General features: G+C 47.3%; 1 protein-coding gene and 1 pseudogene across 1 annotated transcript in view; both read right to left on the reverse strand.

Annotated features, from left to right (window-relative positions):
* Window positions 1-23,508, reverse strand: part of LOC144504275 (uncharacterized) — a 30,662-nt gene extending 7,154 nt beyond the window's left edge. Inside the window, exons 1-2 of the mRNA XM_078229372.1 lie at window positions 23,392-23,508; window positions 12,507-12,845 (exon numbers count right to left, since the gene is read on the reverse strand). The gene's annotated coding sequence lies outside the window, so the exon portion shown is untranslated. The remainder of the gene's footprint in view (window positions 1-12,506; window positions 12,846-23,391) is intronic.
* LOC144504953 (U2 spliceosomal RNA) lies at window positions 9,970-10,099 on the reverse strand (annotated as a pseudogene).
* Window positions 23,509-26,735: the final 3,227 nt, after the last annotated feature.

The following is a 26,735-nucleotide window of genomic DNA, read 5'->3' on the forward strand; positions in this document are numbered from 1 at the left end:
CCGCTCCAGAGAGAACAGCCCGAGCTCCCTCAACCTTTCCTCATAAGACCTACCCTCCAAACCAGGCAGCATCCTGGTAAATCTCCTCTGCTCTCTTTCCAGCGCTTCCACATCCTTCTTATAGAGAGGTGACCAGAACTGCACACAATATTCCAAATGTGGTCTCACCAAGGTCCTGTACAGTTGCAGCATAACCCCACGGCTCTTAAACTCCAACCCCCTGTTAATAAAAGCTAACACACTATAGGCCTTCTTCACAGCTCTATCCACTTGAGTGGCAACCTTTAGAGATCTGTGGATATGAACCCCAAGATCTCTCTGTTCCTCCACAGTCTTCAGAACCCTACCTTTGACCCTGTAATCCACATTTAAATTAGTCCTACCAAAATGAATCACCTCACATTTATCAGGGTTAAACTCCATTTGCCATTTTTCAGCCCAGCTTTGCATCCTATCTATGTCTCTTTGCAGCCTACAACAGCCCTCCACCTCATCCACTACTCCACCAATCTTGGTGTCATCAGCAAATTTACTGATCCACCCTTCAGCCCCCTCCTCTAAGTCATTAATAAAAATCACAAAGAGCAGAGGACCAAGCACTGATCCCTGCGGCACTCCGCTAGCAACCTGCCTCCAAATCCGAAAATTTTCCATCCACCACCACCCTCTGTCTTCGATCAGACAGCCAGTTACCTATCCAATTGGCCAACTTTCCCTCTATCCCGCACCTCCTCACTTTCATCATAAGCCGACCATGGGGGACCTTATCAAACGCCTTACTAAAATCCATGTATATGACATCAACTGCCCTACCTTCATCAACACACTTAGTTACCTCCTCAAAAACCTCAATCAAATTTGTGAGGCACGACTTGCCCTTCACGAATCCGTGCTGACTATCCCAGATTAATCCACATCTTTCTAAATGGTCGTAAATCCCATCCCTAAGGACCTTTTCCATCAATTTACCAACCACCGAAGTAAGACTAACCGGTCTATAATTACCAGGGTCATTTCTATTCCCTTTCTTAAACAGAGGAACAACATTCGCCATTCTCCAGTCCTCTGGCAGCATCCCCGTGGACAGCAAGGACCCAAAGATCAAAGCCAAAGGCTCTGCAATCTCATCCCTTGCCTCCCAAAGAATCCTAGGATATATTTCATCAGGCCCAGGGGACTTATCGACCTTCAGTTTATTCAAAACTGCCAGGACATCCTCCCTCCATACATCTATTTCCTCCAGCCTATTAGCCTGTAACACCTTCTCTTCCTCAAAAACATGGCCCCTCTCCTTGGTGAACACTGAAGAAAAGTATTCATTCATCACCTTGCCTATCTCTACTAACTCCATACACAAGTTCCCACTACTGTCCTTGACCGGCCCTAACCTCACCCTGGTCATTATTTCATTCCTCACATAAGAGTAAAAAGCCTTGGGATTTTCCTTGATCCGACCAGCCAAGGACTTCTCGTGTCCCCTCCTAGCTCTCCTAAGCCCCTTTTTCAGCTCATTCCTTGCTAACTTGTAACCCTCAATCGAGCCATCTGAACCTTGTTTCCTCATCCCTGCATAAGGTTCCCTCTTCCTTTTCACAAGACATTCCACCTCTTTTGTGAACCATGGTTCCCTCAGTCGGCCATTTCCTCCCTGCCTGACAGGGACATACCTATCAAGGACACCCAGTATTTGTTCCTTGAAAATGTTCCACTTTTCATTAGTTCCTTTCTCTGACAGTTTCTGTTCCCAACTTATGCCCCCTAATTCTTGCCTAATCACATCATAATTACCTCTCCCCCAAATGTAAACCTTGCCCTGCCGTACGGCCCTATCCCTCTCCATTGCAATAACAAAAGACACCGAATTATGGTCACTATCTCCAAAGTGCTCTCCCACAACCAAATCTAACACTTGGCCCGGTTCATTTCCCAGTACCAAATCCAACGTGGCCTCACCTCTTGTCGGCCTATCCACATATTGTGTCAGGAAACCCTCCTGCACACACTGCACAAAAACTGCCCCATCCGAACTATTTGACCTACAAAGGTTCCAATCAATATTTGGAAAGTTAAAGTCCCCCATGACAACTACCCTGTGACCCCCACACATATCCAAAATCTGCTTAGCAATTTCTTCCTCCACATCTCTATTACTATTTGGGGGCCTATAGTAAACTCCTAACAACGTGACCGCTCCTTTCCTATATCTAACCTCAGCCCATATTACCTCAGTGTGCAGATCCCCCTCGAAGTGCCTTTCCGCAAGCGTAAAACTATCCTTAATTAACAATGCCACTCCTCCACCTCTTTTACCAGCTTCCCTACACTTAGTGAAACATCTATACCCCGGAACGTCCAACAATCATTCCTGTCCTTGTTCTACCCACATCTCCGTAATGGCCACAACATTGTAGTCCTAAGTACCAATCCACGCCCCAAGTTCATCTACCTTGTTCCGGATGCTCCTTGCATTGAAGTAGACACACTTCAACCCACCTTCCTGTCTACCGGTACCCACCCTTGACCCTGATAACTTCCCCAATACCTCACCACCCTCACTGACCTCTGGACTACAACTCCTTTTCCCACTCCCCTGACTTATTAGTTTAAACCCCCCTGAAGAGCCGTAACAAATTTCCCTCCGAGGATATTGGTGCCCCTCTGGTTCAGGTGCACCCCGTCCTGTTTGTACAGGTCCCACCTTCCCCAGAATGTGTTCCAATTATCCACGTATCTGAAACCCTCCCTCCTACACCATCCCTGCAACCACATGTTTAACTGCACTCTCTCCCTGTTTCTCAACTCGCTATCACGTGGCACCGGCAACGTACCAGAGATGACCACATGTTTTGTCTTGGCTCTCAGCTTCCAGCCCAGCTCCAGAAATTCCTGCTTTAAATCCCCGTCCCTTCTCTTACCTATGTCATTGGTACCAATGTGTACCACGACTTGTGACTGTTTCCCCTCCACCTTCAGAATCCGGAAGACACGGTCCGAGACGTCACGGACCTTGGCATGCGGTAGGCAACATACCATCCGTGAGTCTCTTTTGCTGCCACAGAACCTCCTATCTATCCCTCTAACTAACGAGTCCCCAATAACTATTGCCCTCCCGCTCTGCCCCTTACCCTCCCGAGCCACAGAGATGGACACAGTGCTGGAGATCCTCTCACTGCGGCTCACCACTGGTATGTTGTCCCCCTCAACCGTATCCAAAGCGGAATACTTGTTGCTAAGGGGAATGACCACAGGGGATCCCTGCACGGACTGCTTCCTCCCAGCCCCTCTCACTGTCACCCATCTGTTTTCATTCCTCGGAGTAACTGTATCCCTAAAGCTTCTGTCTATGGCCACCTCTGCGTCCCTAATGATCCTAAGTTCATCCAACTCCAGTTCCCTAACACGGTTTTGGAGGAGCTGCAGATGGGTGCACTTCCCACAGATGTAATCAGCAGGGACACTGTCGTCGTCCCTCACCTCAAACATAGTGCAAGAGGAACATAGCACTGCCTGCACACCCATCCCCTCTAGATACCTTGCCAGTACCAGGTAGAAACAGCAAAAATGAATTAAACTCACCCCTGCTCGCCCTTTGTGCCTAAGCCCTGTGAGCCAAAGCCCTTATAGCTCACACTCTGCTTCCCACTCACTACACTGCCCGCTCCCGACGCTGCCCGCTGTATACTGCAACCTACCTTTTATACTTTGCGCGCTTTAAAAACCCTTCCCAGACTCCTTAGCAGCCCACTTCCAGTTTTCACTTTAAACTTAAAATACTACTGCTAAAGTAAAGGCCAAAAAAACACACACACTAGCTGACTAATTAAATAAATAAACAATTCAATTAATCTCTCAGCAGCACTGCTGCCTCCAATCACTCCCTCTCAGCTTGCTCCAGTGGAACAATGAGCACGTGATTCAGGCTGAGACAACCCAGGCAGTACTGAGGGAGTGCTGCACTGTCTGAGGTGCCATATTTTGGATGAGGCATTCAGCTGAACCTTGGTGGGCAGAAAATATTCCATAGCTCTATTTGAAAGAGTGCAGGGGGCTATGCCTGGTGTCCTAGCCAATATGTATCCCTAATCAACAGCAAATTAAAAATTGCTGTGTTCAACTTGGCCACCGTATATGCTGCATCAAAACACTGCCTACAATTTAAAAATACTTCATGGTAAAATGACAAAGCGACAATTGCTGGAAGAGGTTGTGAAGGTGGTTTTGAGAGATGGAGCAGGAAGGCATTGAGGGAGGGAGGCCGTGTAATCAGTCGGAATTGGCAGAGTGTCGGAGTGAGATCGCTGGAGGTTGACTCGCTATGGGACGGGAAAGGACAGGACAGGAGGGAAAGTGTGCAGGATGGCAGTCAGAAAAGCGGAATTCCGTTCAGCACTTTGGGAAGGCCTGAGGTCATGAATTGTACAGAAGCAGTTTAGTTATTGGCAATGGGAATGATTATGATTGGTGCAGCTAGAGTTCTTTCATTGCAAAGCAGCTCGATAAAAACAGGAAAGGTTGCGAGGAAGGAGCTTGAACCTCTCGTGGAAATCGCTCTCATTTTGTAGATTGAGTGATAAATGTTGGCTTGGCCATGAGGAGCACTCCCCTTGCCTTCAAATAATCTTTCACATCCACCCAGAGAGGGAAGACGGGATTTTGGTTTCACATCTCAGCTGAAATATGGCATGTCTGACAATGCAGCACTCCCTCAGTGCACTGCACATTTGGACAAGATCTCTGTGCTCAAATCTGTGGAGTGGGATTTGAACCCACAACCTTCTGACTCAAAAGTAAGAGTATTTCCACTGTGAAATCACAATAAAGAAAGGAATACACACACACCGCTCTTCTAGTGTATCTCACACTCTCTTCTCCTTGCCAATAAGTAGCACAGCCTCCAATTATCGTTCCCCTACATCTCTCCCACACTTCTGTCCCCAATCTTCTTCCTATTTCCTCTCCCTCCAGCTTCAAAGCTTCCCTGCATATCTACCTCTTTAGCGCTATCTTCAGTCACCTCACCCACTTTCTCTCTGCAACTCTTGCTCTGTGTCTGTTCCCCATCCTTTCTCCCCCATTAACTGCCCTGAGACCTCTCGGTGAGGTGAAACCCGGACACTGGGGACCAGGGCGGACATGGCCTGCCCCTGTTGGGAGGGTGCATTTAAAATTAATCTGTTGAAATTCTGTTTCAATGAGAGTTGATAAACTAGGGAATAAAGTCCTGGGGAGATAATGGGAATAACTAGTATGGGTTCATTCAAGTGCAAATTAGTATTTGTGAGATTGGGTAGATACAGTTATAAACCAGTAGAGCAATAATCAAAAAGGCTAATAGAATGAATCATAGAATAGAATCATAGAATCCCTACAGTGCAGAAAGAGGCCATTCAGCCCATCGTGCCTGCACCGACCACAATCCCACCCAGGCCCTATCCCCGTAACCCCATGTATTACCCTTGCTAATCCCCCTGACTCCAAGGAGTAATTTAACATGGCTAATCCACTTAACCTGCGCATCTTTGGAATGTGGGAGGAAACCGGAGCACCCGGAGGAAACCCACACAGACATGGGGAGAATGTGCAAACTCCACACAGACAGTTACCCGAGGCTGGCATTGAACCTGGGTCCCTGGCGCTGTGAGGCAGCAGTGCTAAACGCTGTGCCACCGTGCCGCCCTACTGATATAATTAGAGGATTAGAATACTAGGGTGTGTTGAGGGTGGGGGGAGTGTGGTGGGTGCTGGGGATGGAGGAGGAACCAGTAAGTCCCTGTAAAACCAGTAATACTGGCACCAGTAATGCTGGAATTCCATTTTATTGAATACAACACCAGTTTGGGCACGGTTTACTGCTACTCTTCATTTCCAAGGTTTAATGTTTTTGTTTCTTTCTGGGAGATTTATCCAAATGTTACCTGGACTCCAAAGGGTTGATTTACAATGAGACATTACATAAGCTAGTGTTGTACTGCATGGCATTTATAAAGGAAAGGGGTAATTTGATGAAGGTTTTCAAGAAGGAAACACATCGGGCCCGATTTTACCATTGCGTTGCGCCCGTTTTTGGGCGCAAAAGCATGGTAAAGTCGGGTGTGAGGCCATTAATGTGATCCGCGCCCGCGTCCGTGCTGATGGCCACTTTACTGAAACCCGGGAATGGCGGCAATTCGATTCGCGCCCAAAACAGGCGCAACGGCGCATTTGTATGCATTTAAATTGAATTAATGAACTGCCCGCCCAACTTTCTCAGCATTTCCCCCTTTACCATCATGTTCGCCAATCCGGAACCGCGTCGTAATGGACCTGCTAAATAAAAGTCTGAATGGGGCGCTCCAGCTGCTGAAGAGACAAGTTCAGCGCTTCCAACAGCTCCCTGACTCAGATCGGTGGTGGCGGGGAGGAGGGAGGCCAGATCATTCTCTGGTTGGGGCGGGGGGAGGGGGGGGAGAGAGGCCAGATCATTGTCTGGTGGTGCGGGGGGGGGGGGGGGGGGGGGGCGGGGAGGTGGGGAGGAGGATAAGGTGGGTCAGATGTATCTCTGGTGGGGGGGGGCGGTGGGGGGGGCTGATCGTTGTCTGGTGGGGAGGGAGGACAGGCGGGTCAGATGTTCCTCGGGGGGGGGGGGGGGGGTGAGTGAGGCCAGATCATTATCTAGGGGGAATGTGGGGGGGGGTGAGTGAGGCCAGATCGTTGTCGGGGGGAGGAGGGAGATGGGTAAGATGTATCTCTGGTGGGGGGGGGGGCGCGGCGCGCCAGATGGATCTCTGGTGGGGGCGCGGGGGGGGGGGGGGTGGCGCAGGGGCGTCTGCTGCCACTTTGCGGGCGATCGGTGGGGGGGGGGGAGGGAGGCAGGGGTGGCGATCGGTCTGGGTAGCGGGGGGGTGGATAAGGGGGACAGTGATGTGTGTGGGTAGTGGAGGGGATGGATAAGGGGGACAGTGATGTGTGTGAGTAGTGGGGGTGGTGGATCAGGGGGACAGTGATGTGTGTGGGTAGTGGGGATGGTGGATAAGGGGGACAGTGATGTGTGTGGGTAGTGGGGGTGGTGGATAAGGGGGACTGTGATGTGTGTGGGTAGTGGGGGGGTGGATAAGGGGGACAGTGATGTGTGTGGGTAGTGGGGGTGGTGGATAAGGGGGACAGCGATGTGTGTGGGTAGTGGGGGTGGTGGATAAGGGGGACAGTGATGTGTGTGGGTAGTGGGGCGGGTGGATAAGGGGGACAGTGATGTGTGTGGGTAGTGGGGGGGTGGATAAGGGGGACAGTGATGTGTGGGTAGTGGGGGTGGTGGATAAGGGGGACAGTGATGTGTGTGGGTAGTGGGGCGGGTGGATAAGGGGGACAGCGATGTGTGTGGGTAGTGGGGTGGGTGGATAAGGGGGACAGCGATGTGTGTGGGTAGTGGGGCGGGTGGATAAGGGGGACAGTGTTGTGTGTGGGTAGTGGGGGTGGTGGATAAGGGAGACAGTGATGTTTGTGGGTAGTGGGGGGATGGATAAGGGGGACAGTGCTGTGTGTGGGTACTGGGGGGGTGGGTAAGGGGGACAGTGATGTGTGTGGGTAGTGGGGGGATGGATAAGGGGGACAGTGATGTGTGTGGGTAGTGGGGGGATGGATAAGGGGGACAGTGATGTGTGTGTTTAGTGGTGGGGGGTGGATAAGGGGGACAGTGATGTGTGTGGGTAGTGAGGGGGTGGATAAGGGGGACAGTGATGTGTGTGGGTAGTGAGGGGGTGGATAAGGGGGACAGTGATGTGTGTGGGTAGTGAGGGGGTGGATAAGGGGGACAGTGATGTGTGTGGGTAGTGAGGGGGTGGATAAGGAGGACAGTGATGTGTGTGTGCACCATCGCTCCCGCTTTTCGCTCCTGGGCTGCTTACTCCACTTTCTGCGGCTCGGGAGCGATCTGACACAGGCGCGCTTTTTCAAATTGTTTTCTAACTGCGCATGCGCAGTTCAGAGCTCCGATCGTTCCGGCCGCGCTAAGCCCCGCCCACAGCGTGAATGGGACTGGTGATTTTTTTTGCAGGCTGAGTGCGTATGGGGGGCGCCTGAAAACAGGTTTTTAACTCGGATCTGAATTACGCCCAGATTCAGCACTTGGAATGAAAATGGTAGAATCGGGCCCATTGGGTGGATAGAGAATATTTCGACTGGTTGGAGAGACTGGGACTAGGAGTGTAATGAATTCAACGAGACACAGGAGGCGGCCCTCATGGAGTATGAACTCCCTGCCTGCCCAATCACGGAGCCTCATCTGTATATACACTGGGAGTGTCAGGTCTTCTGGCACTCTGCATTCTGAGTGTGTACCTGAAGTACTCTAGGAGTGGACTGGTGTTTGTAAATAAAGGGAATCTGGTGAAGGGACACCGGCCTCTGAGGAGTTATTTCAAGGGGCAGAGTTAAGAAATTAGAGCCTGATCTTCCAGGAGTGAAGCTGGGAAACACGTTGACACACAAAGGGTGGGAAAAGTTTGGATCTCCTTTCCCCAAACACCAACTGATGGCAGATCAATTGTTAATTTTAATGGGAAGTTGGCAGGTTTCTCTTCACTACATGTATCAAGGAATAAAGGATAAAAGCAAATTACTGCGGATGCTGGAATCTGAAACTGAAAGAGAAAATGCTGGATAATCTCAGCAGGTCTGGCAGAATCAGTAAGGAGAGAAAAGAACTGACGTTTCGAGTCCAGATGTCCCTTTGTCAAAGCTAAAAGGCATAGAAAGTGGGAGATATTGATAAGGAATATGGGACATTGGGTGGCAGATCTGCTAAGATCCCATTGACTGGTAGAACAGGTGTGAGAGGATAAAATGCCCCCCCCTCCACACCCACCACCACCCCGCCCCCCTCCTCCGCCTCCCACACACACTCCTGCTCCTATCTTCCTACCCCTTTCAGAAGAAACATTTTGGGCCGCTGTTTTTGAGTGTTTTGGCACACGGCATGTGATGAGTGGAGTTTGGCAGGAACGGCTGACTTTGGATCTATGATGCTCAAAACCGTCCAACACTGGGGATGTTCTTCACATCATGGCCAGAATTCTCCGGCCATTCAGGCTGGCGGGATTCTCTGGGCCGGCCAGCAGCGTACCCCCGCCTGGGGGTTCGCAGTGGCGTGGGGTGACATCAACGGGAAATCCCATTGGGACCAGAGAATCCCGCCACCAGTGAACAGCACGCCACCTTTCACCACCAAGAAACACAGGGCTGGGAGGCCAGAGAATCTCACCCCATCTCTGGTCTGTTTGTAAACTAATTAATAGATACTGATCACTTTGATTGATCAATAAGCGCTTTCTGATTGGATAGTATGACTGCTCGGACGGGATGGTAAGAGGTGAACGAGATGAATCTTGGTTTTGGTGCTGTCTGACAATTCTGATATCACACTGCAACAAGGCCAGATAGATACTGAAACTCTCTCCCTAACTGCGCTGTGGGTGTTCCTACATCACAGATGCTGCAAAGGTTCAAGGCCCCTCACTATCACCTTCTCAAGGGCAATTAGGGAGAGAATGTTAGAAAAGACTTTTGTTAGCCGATTAAATCCTGGTCTATTAAAATGGCTGCAAGTCTTTTTCTGTTTTGGATTCAGTTAAACTAATTGCAGTCTAAGTCTTGCCTCTGCCATGTTGCAATGTCAAAACATCAAGCCTATTTTCTAACCCACTGTACTAATGTTCCCTTTTAGCAGGCAGCCACAGAGCTCAGTGTCTCTGTAAACACTTTGCCAAAAGGTTAATCACTGGAGTAAGTGCAGCACTTTTTTTTTTCATACTTTTCCAATTCAATCAGATCAAATCCAATTCAGAGTCTCAACAAGTTGAGACATTTCCGATCCAGGCTGACAAGACAGGGCGGGTGACTAAGCCACCCTGTCCTGGGCCTGATCTACATGAGTCAAGCTGATTGGAGAAGGGGGAGGATCCTCCTCCAAGACTTGAGCTCATTTGCATCTTAGCCAAAAGGCCGAGATGCCGCTTTTAAAAATTGCTTCATATGAAACATATGAAGCCTCAGCGTAACCACATGACCTCAACCAAGTGCAGATCCGATACTACACTTGATCTTAGCCAAAAGGCCGAGAAGCGATAAGTGCAGCACTTTGTTAAGGCAGAGACCCAGACTAACGACCTCACTCATTCAGACACCGCCACAGGTTGCTCACAGGGAGATGTCGATGTGCTTTTGGGTTGAGTTGTGTCTGTTTTTCTTTTGTTGCTGCTTGTCTCCTGACAATTGCTCTGTTTCTATTATGACAACCAAATAAAAACAATGTTTCTGCCACAGAGTCTGAGCTACGGTTACATTTACCACTCGGGAATCCGGCTGCCTCATTAACAAGGCTGATGCTAGCTATAAGGTGTGTCGTCCACTGATTGGCTTTCTCCATGTCCTGCCTCTTTCTCTGGTGGAAGGTGAACTCCCTCCGACATTCACCAATCTGATCTTCAGGGGCCCGGCTTAGTAAATCTTTCATCACTTGATTCTCACCTTGAAACTGCCACCTCTCGCTCCTAGTGTTTCCTCCCACATTACCTTCCCACTGTCCAACTGGACAGGATGTGGAGATGCCGGTGTTGGACTGGGGTAATCACAGTGAGAGTTTTAACAACACCAGGTTAAAGTCCAACAGGTTTATTTGGGAGCAAATGCCATTAGCTTATGAAGGAGCAGCGCTCCGAAAGCGAGTGGCATTTGTTACCAACTGGACAGGGACAGACTGTTCCCGAGTTAGATTTGTCTTCATTCTCAGTCAAACAGGCTTTTGTTCCCAGGATTAATTGTTCAAAGAAATAATACAAAAACAATTTTATTTCAATCTCCTATGTTTATTCAAAATATCCTGGAAACTAATTTTCAATTCCAGGAAACTTCTGGATAAACCTGGCGAACTGGCAAGCAATGAAAACTCTGCATTCTATGGTACATTGCAGGCAGTTCATTGAGGCAATGGCCCCTTTACAGCTTTTGCATAGCTGTCCATGCACTGTAACCTGGGGCAGAATCCTGGAATTCCCTCCCTAATGGCATTGTGGGTCAACCCACAGTATGTGGACTGCAGCGATTCAAGAAGCTCACCATCACCTTCTCAAGGGCAACGAGGGATGGACAATAAATGCTGGCCAACCAGCGACGCCCATGTCCAACAAATGAATAAAAATAAATGTATGGGTCGAGCTGTGCGTGGAATCTTTCAGGTTGTTGAGTGCTTAAATGGAACATTGTTGGCAAGTCTAACTGGGAGATGTGGGACCTCGTTACATAGAACACAGAACATTACAGCGCAGTACAGGCCCTTCGGCCCTCGATATTGCGCCGACCAGTGGAACCAATCTAAAGCCCATCTAACCTACACTATTCCAATATCATCCATATGTTTATCCAATGACCATTTAAATGCCCTTAATGTTGACGAGTCCACTACTGCTGCAGGCAGGGCATTCCACGCCCTTACTACTCTCTGAGTGAAGAACCTACCTCTGACATCTGTCCTATATCTCTCACCCCTCAATTTACCACCCCCTCTGACCCAGCAGCATTGTCTGGGAATCTCTCTCCCGCATTCTCACCTCACCCAGCCCTGCAGCCAGTCCTGCTCCTTCCCCCACTTTCCCCTCACCCAGCCCCGACACAACCCCCACCCATCCAACCCAGCCTCTTTTCCCCAAACCCTCCACACACCCAGCCCGGCCCGGCCCCTTCTCCCACCCACCCAGCCCTGCCCCCTCCCCCAACCCTCCACCCACCCAGCCCTGCCCCCTCCCCCAACCCTCCACCCACCCAGCCCTGCCCCCTCTCCCAACCCTCCACCCACCCACCCAGCCCTGCCCCCTCCCCCAACACTCCACCCACCCACCCAGCCCTGCCCCCTCCCCCAACCCTCCACCTCTCTCCATGCTTCCCTCCCCAAATCACACACTGACCATGTGTTGTTCTGAATCATTAACCCTTCCCTCTCTCCACAGATGCCGCCTGCATGACTTGCTGAATATTTCTAGCAGTTATTGGTTTGAATTCAATGATACGGCCCAGTTGTTTGCTGCACAGGGATCATTTTTGTAGCCAATGATTTTCTGTTTATTCCCTACATTTTGCTGAGAAAAATGTTTGCTGGGAGGACACAGACAGAGACACACACACACATATAAACAGAGAGACAGATACACAGACATACATAGATACACAGGCAGAGAGAGATACACAGAAACATACAGACAGAAACATACAGACAGAGACATACAGACACATCAATATAGACAGACACACACACATATACTATTTGCCTTTAGGTTAATTGGTTACTGTTGCATCCCTCATCCTGTTGGCAGGGTTATTACTGCATCCAGAAGACTAAGCTCTTGCTTTCTCTCCCTCTCTCTCTCTCTTGACACATTCTGGAGCTTGGCCTGACTCTATACCTGGGGTGGGGCGACAAACAATCATTAAACAGGAAGGAGAACAGTGAGGCAGCCACCTCGCATTCAGTATTCATGTACCTGGGGAGTTGAGGTTGGTCGGAGGGCTGAGGTTGCAGTTCGAATTCAGCAGGCCAGTTACACTATAATTTAAACACAGGCACCGACTCAGCTACTCCCTTTGTGTTTTGCCAGCTGCTGCTCTCTTCAGCGGTTCCCCCAGGGCTCCTCTCTCTTCTCTGGTGCTGCCAATACGAGGGGTGATTGGCTGATTTGCTATCACATGCCCGTCCTCCCAGCTGCGATCTTCGGCAGAAATGTGGCTGTCGAGTTTTTTAAGTTCTCTCAGTTCCCATTTACATTGTGTGTAGTTCAAGTCTCAAAATAGACAACAGAATCACTGAAGATGTCCTGACACTTCTGATTAGGAAGGAAATACTGTTTATTCAATGTCCTATGTTAATTATAGATCAAATCTGCATTCAAGAATCACGATAACATTGTAAAATTATCCAAAATAGAATTAAAATGAAAAGTAAAAATAAAAAAAATTGCAATTACTGTCCAGTCTCTGAAATTAATCTTATGTTTTGGTATTTTTTAGTCTAAGTTAGTCTCTATCTCAGAAACATAACAGTTTGTTCTTTAAGCTAATGGGGCGTTAAATAGCTAAATTAGGAGGACAAGTTGCACAGTCTTGGCTTATATTCATTCCCTTAAGTATAGAAGATTAGTGGGTAATTTAATTGTGGTTTTTAAGATGGTTAAAGGATTTGTTTAAAACAGAAAAACGATTTCTCGTGCTAGGAGGGAGGCAGGACAAGGGGGAATAAGTGTAAAATTCCATCCAGTGCATTCAGGGCTGAAGTCAGAATATAATCACTATTTACATCAATGGAAATCTATAACACTCTCCCAAAAAGCTCTGGATACTCAGGATTTCAAATAGAGGTGCTTTCCAGACTTTTAACAAAAAATATTTATGGGACATGGGGATCTCTGGCTCGGCCAGCATTTATTGGTCATCTCTCGTTGCCCTTGAGAAGATAACGGTGAGCTGCCTTCTTGAATCACTGCAGTCCCTGAGGTGTCGGTGCTCCCACAGTGCTGTTGATAGATTTTTATACTGCAATGAGCTTACTGTGAAAATCCCCCACCATCGAGAGACTTGTAACAAGGGTCGGTGAATGGAGTTGAGGCATTGGTTAACCATTCTAGTTGAATGGTGGACCAGGCTTGAGGGGCTGAATGGCCTCTTCCTGTTATTACTTCCTAAATCACCCTGATAACAGCAAAGTTTCAAGGCAGTCTGCGATGAGATGGTCAGCTCACAATACTAGGCTCCATCATGCGGGTGTGTTCCGAGATTCTAACCGAGGGTGAGCAGCTCCTGTCAATCTTTACACTCACGGTGGGAAATGTGTTCAGAATACCAGCTTTCTGACTGAATGCCATTGGACTGGTTTAAGCTAACAGGAACGAATGAACAGGCTGGAGCTCCTGATTCTACAAGAGACAAGACTGAGGGGTGAGCTGGGAAAGTTATGAAAGGTTCTGATAGAGTAGATGTGGAGATGATAGGGACATTTTTGCTCCCATGTTCATTGTCAGTGAGAATGGCAACGTGGTCACAAAATCTCACGAGAGTCAGGAAACAAAATTTTCGCTGGCGAGATCTCGTTTCCCCAATTTCCACGCCCCTCATCGGTGATGTAGTGAGGTCCCCGCCCACAAAGGGTGGGAACCTCATTTAAATACATGTTAATATATTGACATATTATTGAAGGGCCTACATGCCACATGACCCCCTCACTGAATATTTAAAACTCGCACTCAGGTTCACAACAACTATACAAAGACAGAAAATAGTCAAGGGGTTCCCACTGAGAGCGCCAAGGTCACTATAGCCCCCAGGGGGAAGTGGGACATGCCTGGGCATGATGCCAACCTGTGCAAGGGGTGGGACCTCGAGGAAGCCCAATTCATGGGGGGGGTACCCGTTATGGTGATGGAGGGGAGAGCACCGAGAGCTTTGAAGGGGGAGACTTGACAATGATGGGATGAGTGGCCACTAATAGGGGATCTTATATTGAGGGGTAACGGGCATTGAGGGAGGGAGCGGTGGCAATACTGCCACTGTGGTTGTGGGGGCGGTGAGGGAGAACCTCCAATAATTGTGTGGTGGGGGAGGAGGGTGGGAGAGCCCCCTGTACCTTCGTGGTTGTGATGCGGGTGGGGGGGAACTGGGTGGAGTTTAAGGTCAGTTCTGATTGGGACACTCAGATCTCCGAGGAACTGGCTCTATCAGGCCCTGCCCTGCCAGACTAACGGTGTAAACCATGCCACCTGTCTCAATATCTGTGCACCTGGAATGATAAACCCTGACTCTGACAAATTATGGGAAACTTCTACCCGATGTTTCTACTGGTCGGAGAGGGTAAATAAAAAAATCAACACAAATAAATCCAATCAGAAATCTAGGAGAAAGGTCTTTCCTCAGAGAGTGGTGAGAATGTGCAACTCGCTCCCACAAGGAGTGGCTGAGATGAATTGTATAAATACATCTGGAGAAGAGAGGAATAGAGGATAGGGTGGGAAGAGACTCTGGCCCAAGACTGACATCAGTGAACTGGGCCGAATGGCCTGTTTCAGTGCTGGACAGTCCAATGTAATTCTTAGTAATAACATAACCAAACACTTAATTTTCAAATATTTACCCACTTAGTTTTTAAATATCTTTTTCTGATTAGAAAATCCATGTTGTAACACCTGTCTGCTAACTTTCCTTCCAACACTACTGCGTTAGGTAAACATCAACCAAAACAAACTGGTTATTCACTCGAGTGATGATGGTGGGATCTTGCTGTGCACATACTGCTTGATGTATTCAGCTGCATAAGAACATTCTCAGGAAGTGGACATCTCCAGTGAAGTTGGCATTTATTGCCCATTTTCCTGAGAAGGAAATGTCGACCTTTCTTGGTGAACCATTGCAGCCCATGTGTTGATGGTTTAATGTAACTGAGAGGCTAGAGGGGGGCCATGTTCACAGCCAGTTAAAGCGGGATTTGGGCTGGAGCCACACAAAGATCCAGACTGGGTAAGGACAGCAGGTTTCCTTCCCCGAAGGACATTAATGAACCAGTTGAGCTTTTCCTATAGTCAGATAACCTCATGTCACTTTTTCTGATGCCAGCTAGTTACTTAATTCCAATTTATTTGAAAATGGATTAAAATTCTCAAATGGCTCGGTGTTGGATTTGAAATCACACGTGTTGGATTATTGGTCCAGATTATGAGTTCAGTAACATCATGGTTACATGAGCAACTTTTAATTCACAGTGCACAAAGCATTTGGGGACATTACTGAGAGCAAGAATGAGATAAATGTATGTTTGTGCATTGTCTTTAACATTGACTATATTACATCACCAATGATAACATTTATCTTTGGGTTATTGCTGATGGTTATGTAAATAACAATGTCAGTGCTGAATGGACCAACCTTCTACTCTAACCAGCCAATGTTCAAGTGGTCCCAGCAATATGTTCAAAGAGAGAGCATCTCTACCCCAATCGCTCACCTCAATCCCAAACCCTCAAGAGTGTTCACTGCTTCACAGCACAGTGCTGACATTTCCTGTTCCAGGTTCTTCTGATTGTTAAAGATCACCCATCAGACTGGACTGAGCATGGTCAGGGCACCAGGGTGAAGGGAAGATGTGCAGCTCTTTTGCAGTCAGCATACTTGCCTCGAGGTTAATTCCCAAGAATTGATTTGTTTAGTGTGCCATGTCTCAATCTCTAGCCCGGGCTCAGGTTCTCCAAGTAATATCAAGCTTGTGCCCTGTAACTTATTTATAAATCTATCATGCCTTTCTCACAATGCAGTCATCTTGGTTCAAGAATGAGTTGTTTGTTGTTCATGTTCTTGGGGACCAGTATGGGAAGATTTTGGAGGGCCGAAGGGCCTGTTTCCTGTGCTGTATTTCTTAGATGAGTTAACAGTTTGATTCGCCCATTTGATTAGCGTAACCAATCACCCGAGGGGGAAGTCCTCTACATTGGGAGGGTTTACGGTCTTTCCACAAGCCAGCTATTGGAGTAGGGAGAAGGGAGTCACCAACTCGCCTGCAAGCTTAGATCATGTGCCCAGGTGGGACTTGTGGCTGCGAGGTATAAGTATTATCAGTGACCAATGGTTGAACAAGGTTTGGCGATTGTAACTGAGTCTCCATTACTTAACAGACCCTGAGATGGAACTGGCAATCCCTTTGTCTGGTGTCTAAATAGGTTGAGGATAGTGGACGATTGTGAAGAGGAAGGAAGTGTGTGGTCAGTGTGGTCTCAAATTTATCTCCTGACTTCCAACATGTTTTGAAAGCATTTGGTGTTATTCGCCCATGGGGAGTGAGGGAGAATTCGGTCAGAAGCCCAAAATTTGGTTAAGTGCCGGTGTGAATTTCCCACGGGATTGTCCACTGCTGCCGGCCACAGCAGATTGGGAAGCCCACAGGAATCCGGCATGAAGCTGATTTGTATTCACCGATAGGATGCAGATGAAAGCCCAACTCTGCACGGCACCAGCAGGAAAACACACACATCTGCAAATATTGGGACTCACCCAAATAATGCCTGGAACTGCCACCGGAGTTCAGGATAGAGGCCACCAGCAATCCTGGAACCCGGAACACCACAGCAGTGGGTACGGACAGCATCGACAGGTGGATCTTCCAGATTCGGAGTCCTGACAGGGGTCCGTCTTCCAGCCGCAGATTGTTCCTGGAAATCAATCTTCATTTTCAGGAAGCCCATCTTCTATTTCCAATCGTAGCTCAGTGATGCTGGATACCTTTACAATATGGTGCCCAGACAGCACGGTGGACAACATGCCTTCAGGTCTGTCCGGCACAGAATATCTGGTTGCATAATTAATGAGGTGGGGGCCAGAAGGTTCAGTGTGTTTTACCGGCGCTGGGAAACATTCCATATTCCCACATCTCCGCAGGCATTAGTCCCCAAATGGGAGAATTCCATCCATGGATATCACTCAGCACAGTAATAGGAACAATGCACAAGCAATATCTCAGCACTAAGCATCGCCACCTCCCCAGGACACTGCTCACTCCTGAAAAATCACCCACAGCTGGAACCACTCACGGTATCCAACTGGGGAGTTATGGGTCCCACACAGTTTTGCTCTCTGATTTGATACATTCTGTAGGCCCACAAGAACATCTTTTGGAAAAGTCTGCAGCGATTAACATCTCGGAATATTGGTATTTCTGCATTATAACAAACATCACTCCCAGAGATGATTCAACTGAACATCAGATGTGGCCAATCAGATGTCTATTTAAGAGGATAGCGGACCTGAAAGAGTAAAAGAACCTATGACTGTGGATTAGTGAGAGAGAGAGGCTATACAACTGGGGGCTTAAGGGGTTCGGACTGTTTGGGAGGTCAAGTGGGAGAAATAATCTGAGAGAAGGGTAAGAGGGGGTGGGGTAGGGAGGCAGGGTGGCAGTTGGAGGGCAAATATTAGGGAATGGAGGCTGAATGGATGAGAAATGTAAAGAAGGAGATGAAAGATGGCAGCGGAAATGTGAGGCATTTTAGAGGTCTGAAGGAAGTTCTCTGTGAGGTAGTGGTTGGTGTATGCAGTCTTCATGTCTACAGACTGCATGCAATTGATCCAATCATAACACAAAATCCAGATGGCCACATGCTGACTACAGAAAGGCAGAATCCATCCTGATAGCCGACACGGGGGAGGCTCAGACAGAGGGTTCATGTTCATGTTGGTAAGTTAGGAGATTTGGTGCAACATCCAGCTCATTGCTGCCTGCTGGCAGGGTAAAAGCTTCACCATGTTGGGCAGGAAGTTGTAGATAGTCCAAGATTGTATCGCTGGTTTTGGTTCCCTGGGATACCCTGCTGTGGCCAAATACTAAAATCTCACTTTCAAAATTGGAAACCTGACAGGTGGAACTTGCCCGTCCTGCGCTGCCATGGGAACCGTAGCGGATGGGACACGGACCATGAAAGGTCCATTAATCTCGGGCGGGATTTTCTGGCCTTGGGGTGAGGGCGGCCGGAAAATCCCGCCCAATGTCTGTAAGTAATGGCCAATCAACCCAACCCGCACATCTTTGGACAGGCCATTGGCCCTTTAATCTGCAGAATAAGGGTCATATGACCCAGGGAGCCAATCAGGAGCAGGGTGGGGGCTTCTGTATTCTGAGTCGCATCAGGAGCTGATGGCAGCCATGAGGCTGCAAGCCTCTGCATGGTTTTAACCTGTAAATAAATGAGATGTGTTTTCCCTAACTTGTTGACCAAATATCTTTACAATATTTAAGTTTCAAACAACTTGAGAGCAATGTATTTGATTTATATCTCATTGCTTTTTGCGAGAGTTTGCAGTGCATAATTAGCTGCTACATTACCTACATTGCACCGGGATGTGTATAAGTGTGAGGTTATTCACTTTGGAAGTAAAAGCAAGGCGGCAGATTACTACCTGAATGGCTGTAAATTTGGGGAGGGTGTGTGAAGTGGGACCTGGGTGTCCTTGTGCACCAGTCGCTGAAGGTAAGCCTGCAGGTGCAGCAGGCGGTAAAGAAGACAAATGGCATGTTGGCCTTCATTGCGAGAGTATTCGAGTACAGGAGCAGGGATGTGTTGTGATTATACAGGGCCTTGGTGAGGCCACACCTAGAGTATTGTGTGCAGTTTTGGTTCCCTTTCTGAGGAAGGATGTTCTTGCTCTCGAGGGAGTGCAGCGAAGGTTTACCAGGCTGATTAGGGGGATGGCGGGACTGATGTATGAGGAGAGATTGACTAGGTTAGGATTGTTTTCACTGGAGTTCAGATGGTATGGGGGGATCTCATAGAGACTTATAAAATTCTAACAGGACTAGACAGGGTAGAAGCAAGGAGGATATTCCTGATGGTGGGGGAGTCCAGAACCAGGGGTCACAGTCTGAGGATTCAGGGTAGACCTTTTAGGATGGAGATGAGGAGACATTTCTTCACCCAAAGAATGGTGAGCCTGTGGAATTCACTACCACAGCAAGTAGTTGATGCAAAACATCGAATGTATTCAAAAGGCGACTGGATACAGCACTTGGGGTGAATGGGATCAAAGGTTATGGAGAGAAAGCAGGATTAGGCTATTGAGTTGGACGATCAGCTATGATCATGATGAATGGCAGAACAGGCTCGAAGGGCCAAATGGCCTCTTCCTGCTCCTATCTTCGATGTTTCCATGTCTCCACTTGGTTCTTCATTGTCTTGTGCAATACTCTTGAATGTTTGGCGGTAGTGAAAGGTGAAATTCAATTGTAAGTTTTTCTTTCTATTTACAAGAGGACTAATTTAATATTATGTCTTCCTAATCAGTTCTTGATCATTTGAATGTACTTCCCTAAACCTGCCGACTGTGAAAATCAGAATTCTAAGAGTTCACAGGCAATTCAAGAGTAATTAATTCCTGCCCTGTATTGACAGTTTCGAGGACTGATATCTTTCTCTTAACATTCAGAGTGAAAGCTTTGTTCAGAGTTAGTCTTGGTAGATGCAGAGTTAACTTAGCAGTTGATGCAGGAACGGCTACCGGGTAGAGTTGATCAATCCTTAGAGAGGACACTGACAGCTGTAACTGGATAGTTGCCTGAATCAGATGCCTTCCTTAAGCAAGGCTGACTTGTGAAAATTCTTTACATGTTGCCATTCGCTGAAACGTTTCCCGCAATTTTTCTGGAAGGGCTTCGGGAAGGTCGTGCTTGTGATGGAAGATAATTCACATCAGCCAAATCTTCCCTCTCCTCGCTGATAACCTCCTGTTAAAGTTTCAAAAATCAGAAACTCTCTGGCTTTTGAGAACAAAACATTCAGGTCACAGAGATGTCTGTGAATTCAGTGACAGCCCTCACTTCCACCCCTTCATAACCAAACCCAAATAATTCAGCAATAGTTATCTCTTTTTGTCATGCCTCAACTTTCCTTCCAGTCCTGACTGAGGAAGTGGAAAGTAAACCTTTTACAACGCTCACAAACTTAACAAACTACAAAAACATCAAACTGATCAGTGGGCAGCAGAATATACTGCACAGATTAATGACTATGGACGTGTGAGGATTTGAGTAGATTTCCACGCTGATAGTACATTCCAGCTGATCCTTGAGGTAATGCAACACTTTATATCACACCAGTACCATTCCACAGACAAATCCAATGTAAGCGCTTATAATGTGCCACAAGGTTTGTAGAAAGACTCATACAGGACTTTGCCAATGCTGTTCTGGGAATGGTCACCAGAAGGATGGTCGTATCCCCCCAGGTATCACTGTCCTTGGGTTACAGAATGTCACCTTTGCTCCCCACCTGAAGAGAGGTTCAGAGTTCACCACTGCGGGTTAGTGAGTCTACATCCCAGCATTCCATGTTGTACAGCCAGTCATATCAGTCGACTGTTTGAATTTTTGTTCGAGGCCAGGACAATATCTTTCATATTCAGGCAAATCAGTATCTATATCAGTATTTAAAGTTTCATCCTTGTTTTTAAATCTCACCATGCTTCTGCCTTTCCCTATCTCTGTAATCTCCCAGGTGTGCAAGTCCACAAATCCTTGAAGGTGGCAGCACAGGTGGAGAAGGTGGTGAAGAAGGCATATGGTATGCTTGCCTTTATAGGATGGGGTATAGAGTATAAAAGCTGGAGTCTGATGTTGCAGCTGTATAGAACACTGGTTAGGCCACATTTGGAGTAATGCGTCCAGTTCTGGTCACCGCACTACCAGGAGGACGTGGAGGCTTTAGAGAGAGTGCAGAGAAGGTTAACCAGGATGTTGCCTGGTATGGAGGGTCTTAGCTATGAGGAGAGATTGGGTAAACTGGGCATGTTCTCCCTGGAAAGACGGAGAATGAGAGGAGACCTAATAGAGGTGTACAAAGGGTATAGATAGGGTGAACAGTGGGAAGCTTTTTCCCAGGTCGGAGGTGACGATCACGAGGGGTCACGGGCTCAAGGTGAGAGGGGCGAGGTATAACTCAGATATCAGAGGGACGTATTTTACACAGAGAGTGGTGGGGGCCTGGAATGCGCTGCCAAGTACGGTGGTGGAGGCAGACACGCTGGCATAGTTTAAGACTTACCTGGATAGTCACATGAGAAGTCTGGGAATGGAGGGATACAAGCGAATGGTCTAGTTGGACCAATGAGCGGCACAGGCTTGGAGGGCCGAAGGGCCTGTTTCCTGTGCTGTACTGTTCTTTGTTCATCCAGCCCTTCAACTCTCCAAGATTTCTCTGTTCATCTAATTCTAGCATCTTGTACATTCCCGATTGTTAATCTGAGTCTTCAGCAATGGAATTCCTTCTTTCTCCACTTCTCTCTCCTTCTTTATCTCCTGCTGCCAGCTCTTATGTTCCTATTTTAAGATGCTCCTTAAAATGACCTCTCTGGGTAAACTTCTGATATTCTAATATCTCCTCCTGTGGCTCAGTGTTCAATTGTGTTGGATCATCACTCCTGTAGAGTGGAATGTTTTGCTATTTTAAAGGTGCTACATAAATGGAAGCTGTTTTCTATGTGGGGAAGGTGGTGAGGGAGGGGCACTCAAATCTGTCAAATGGGGGTCACTTTGGAGAGACTCCTTGGGGTGGTGGGTATGTCATTGGGGTTACACTGTATCCACTATGGGAATGCTGTACTGAGAGGGGGAATATACTTCCTTTTTCCAATGGTCTGAATGGGAAACCGGGATGGCTGAGTTGTCATGGAGAGTGTGTGCTGGGGGTGTCAGAAGGTTGGGCTGGAAGAATGGGATTTAATTTAGAGTTCGGTGCTATTTATTCATATCTGATTGGACGGTGCAGTGAGAAGGTTTCTCATTCAAAGCCATCAAGTTTCTTTTAGATTTTGTCCCTCAAATGTTCAATACTCTGTCAGCAGACAGAGTGTGCACTGGATCTTATAACCAGGAAAGGACAATGACAGGAAGTAACATGAAGGGAAACTGGAGTTACTCAGAAACAGAGACCAGGCCAGGCTGGGTTCGAGAGGTGGTTGAAGGAAAAGGGGAAAAGAGGGATATGGGAATGGAATGACCAAAACGCACATTGGTGAGGCAGTCAGTTCCACAGAATCCCTACAGTGCAGAACGAAGTGATTCGGCCTATCGAGTCTGCACCAGCTCCCCAAAAGAGTATCTTACCCACGCCCACCCCCCACCCTAAGCCATAACTCCGTACAGTAACCATGGCTAATCCACCTAATTTACACATCTTCGGACTGTGGGAGGAAACCGGAGCAACCGAAGGAAACCCACGCAGACACAGGGCGAATGTTCCAAATTCACTTCATACTGGTTACAATTAATTCAGAAACAAAATTTAAGACTCATTGTCCTTCACTTTGAACTCAATTCAGCCAAGACTGTGAATGGATTTGTAACAATGAGAGAATTTTATAGAGTATTAAAGAGTACTATACATAGAGTATTAGTTACAAAATGAGACTGCCACTCATGGGCTAACATTCTTTCCAAACTGGATACCTCCTTTCGAAAATGTGTTAATTATACTCTGTTCTCGGGAAACTTTTCACCTTCTCTCCCAGTTTAAAGCTGAAAACTTGCAAACACAACACTCTCTTAACTTGGACTGCAACTTATATACAGACGGAGCCCGTGTGTTTTGGGGGGAACACATTTATAATCACGTGTAAAGTCAAAGCGTGAGTCACGCCTTCAATGGTCAGGGAACAAACGCTTACTTCACACAACAGGCAGATCAGCAACATTGAGGACAACAGATTTTAACTGAAATGATTAACTTTCACCCTAACTCTAGATAAAGAGGAAGCTCCAGAACTAAAACAGCTTTGAATGAATTCAATTTCTATTTCTTTCCTCATTTTGGAATTAATTTAGATGATAAAAGATTCTGTAAAAATGCTTACCGTGTGAAGGTGAAATAGGGTGCATAAACTTCTTCTGAACAGCAGTGAACAGTCTATCTGACACTGTGAGCTGGACACAGATTGGGAAAGTAGTTTGCTGTGAATTGCAGCTATTGCTGCTGAAGAATATCTGGATAGAAAGTCAGATGATGTGGGTTTTTATATCTGGGTGGATGGTGGGGCTGTACCTCTGCAAAATACATCACTACCCATGGGCGGAGTTAGGCTAATTCAGCTCTAAGACAGCTCCTTTCCAACAGAGCTTCACATCTCTAACAGGGTTTGTCTAGTAGGGTAAGCTGTAGGGTCCATTGGAGGAGCTTAGAGGCCTGCGTGAGTCTGGAAATGTACTCTTGCTCCCCCAATATCCCCTCTCATTTCCCTCCCATTCCCCACAATGAACCACGCCAACAGCAGACAAGCAAGCTGAACGTGTCGCTGCTATTGACAGGGTCTTGCTACGCACACTTTGGCTCAGACACCAACAGTCACTGTGCTTTATACAAGTAATTCATAATGAGTGTTTTGGTTGATTTGTGAGTATTGTATAATGCTGCAATTCTAATGTTTCTCTCTGTTTCCTCCTGAATCATTATGATACATGGATTAGAATGACAATAACAAACGATTAACTTCCTTCCTTCCTGCTTCTCTCTCCATCCTTTCCTTATTCCCTTCCTCCTCTCCTCAACTCTTCGTCCTTTCCTACCCCACCCCCGCACTCGCTCCCCGCTCCACTTTCTCCATCCTGACTTGGAAATGTATCACCGTTCCTTCACTGTCGCTAGATTAAAATCCTGGAACCTCCTCTGAACAGCACTGTGGGTGTACCTACACCTCATGGACTGCAGCGTTTCACTAACTGGTCAACAACACATGGAATATGAGACCTCTACACCCACCAATCTCATAGCTTTAACAGGATTGTCATCACTAAGTCTATCACTGAGTATAGTTTAAAGAAATGTTACAGAACAAATCCATGATCACAGAGCAAAATGAATTATTGAGGTCAACTGAATCCACTGGGGGATCATGTGGTTGGGCTGAATGGCCTGTTTCTGTGCCGTATATCCCATGTAATCCAGTGGACCCCACATTAGCAGAGTGGATAAAAGAGTAGGGGAGAGATTGAGCATTTCAGTTATAAGAAGAGGCTGAGAGTCATAGAGGTTTACAGCTTGGAAACAGGCCCTTCAGCCCAACTTGTCCATGCCGCCGTTTTTTTAACCCCTAAGCTAGTCCCAATTGCCCACATTTGGCCCATATCCCTCTATACCCATCCTACCCCATGTAACTGTCTAAATGCTTTTTAAAAGACAACATTGTACCCATCCCTACAACTACCTCTGGCAGCTTGTTCCAGACACTCACCACCCCCTGTGTGAAACAAATGCCCCTCTGGACCCTTTTGTATCTCTTCTCTCTCACCTTAAACCTATGCCCTCTAGTTTTAGACTCTCCTACCTTTGGGAAAAAGTATTGATATCTATGCCCCTCATTATGTTATAGACTTCTATAAGGTCAGCCCTCAGCCTTCTACGCTCCAGAGAAAAAAGTTCCAGTCTATCCAGCCTCTTCTTATAACTCAAACCATCAAGCCCTGGTAGCATCCTAGTAAATCTTTTCTGCATTCCTTCTAGTCTAATTTCTATAATCAGGTGACCAGAACTGTGCACAGTATTCCAAGTGTGGCCTGACCAATGTCTTGTACAACTTCAACAAGACATCCCCAACTCCTGTATTCAATGTTCTGACCAATGTCCCTCAAAGCCTTTCCACCATCCACATGGTTCAAGTTTGGACAGTGACAAATCCTCAGAATTCAAGTGGATTCACTGTGTGTGATATGTACTATCGACAGGACACGCTGCAGCGTAGAGTAGGATTATTTTGACTGAATGTCCTGGATGCTCAAGCCTCCATCACCAAGAAAACAACATAATGGGAATGCCAAAAACTCCAAACATTCCAGGACTCAGTCCGGTGGTGGGGGTGGGAATAGGGAGAGTTTCCCACTGTGGAGGTGGCTGAGACACTGGCCTAATTATTGATACAGTTGGAGGTTTCCTGACATTTTGTGTGACTGAATGGGCTGGATTGCTCGCTGCGCACTATCATTACCGGGCATGGTATTTAACAGGTTCCCGAGTATCAACTCCTGTGGCCCTGGAGCCTGGTCTGACAATCAAACCTTGAAACACACTTCCTCAGACATTAGAGTCATCTGTGGCAGAATCCTCCCCAGTCACCTTCCCCCGCAACTCCCCCTGCACTGCACCCCCCTTCATTGCCGCACCCTCCCCCAATGCACCCTCTACCACTGCTGCCTTTACACCCTCCACGCCAACTTCCCCAGCATCCACCATGGGTAGACCTTAGAATCCATTCTGAGATCAAATAAAATAAAGCTCTAAATATGTGTTACTGTATAAATAGGTCCCATTCATGAAAGTCCATTTAATACATTTACATCTCCTCGATTGGAGGAGATTAACTATTGACTACAACTCAGCCTTCAATACCATTATTCCGATGTAACTCATCTCCAAACTCCATGCCCTGGGCCTCGGCTCCTCCCTCTGCGGCTGGATCCTGAACTTCCAACCCACAGACCACAATCAGTAAGGATGGGCAACAACACCTCCTCCACGATCATCCTCAACACCAGTGCCCCACAAGGCTGTGTTCTCAGCCCCCTACTATACTCCTTATACACCTGTGACTGTGCGGCCAAATTCCCCTCCAACTCAATTTCCAAGTTTGCTGACGACACCACTGCAGTGGGTCGGATCTCAAACGGATTTGATTCCCGGCTCGGGTCACTGTCTGTGCGGAGTTTGCACATTCTCCCCGTGTCTGCGTGGGTTTCCTCCGGGTGCTCCGGTTTCCTCCCACAGTCTGAAAGACGTGCTGGTTAGGCGCATTGGTCCGAACAGGTAACGGACTGTGGCGACTAGGGGACTTTCACAGCAACTTCATTGCAGTGTTAATGTAAGCCCTACTTGTGACTAATAAATAAAATTTACTTTTTACTTTTCTCCTTTCCTTCTCTATGAATGGTATGCTTTGTCTGGACAGTGTGCAAAAAACAATACTTTTCACTGTATGCTAATACATGTGATAATAATAAATCAAATCAAATACTTAAACCCTTATACAGAAACATTTGTATTCATAATCTCACTTCAGAGGTCTATTCCTTCAATAGCCACTTTGAGCTTTCAATCAAACTGTGAAATTACACCCTCCCCCCCACCTCCCCCCAATCTCCCACTGTTGTCATGATGGATTGTGGAGTGCAGCCAAGCATTAATAGTGATATAATGATAGCGTTTAGCTTT

Source organism: Mustelus asterias, chromosome 15 (assembly GCF_964213995.1).
Source record: "Mustelus asterias chromosome 15, sMusAst1.hap1.1, whole genome shotgun sequence".
Lineage (NCBI taxonomy): Eukaryota > Metazoa > Chordata > Chondrichthyes > Carcharhiniformes > Triakidae > Mustelus > Mustelus asterias.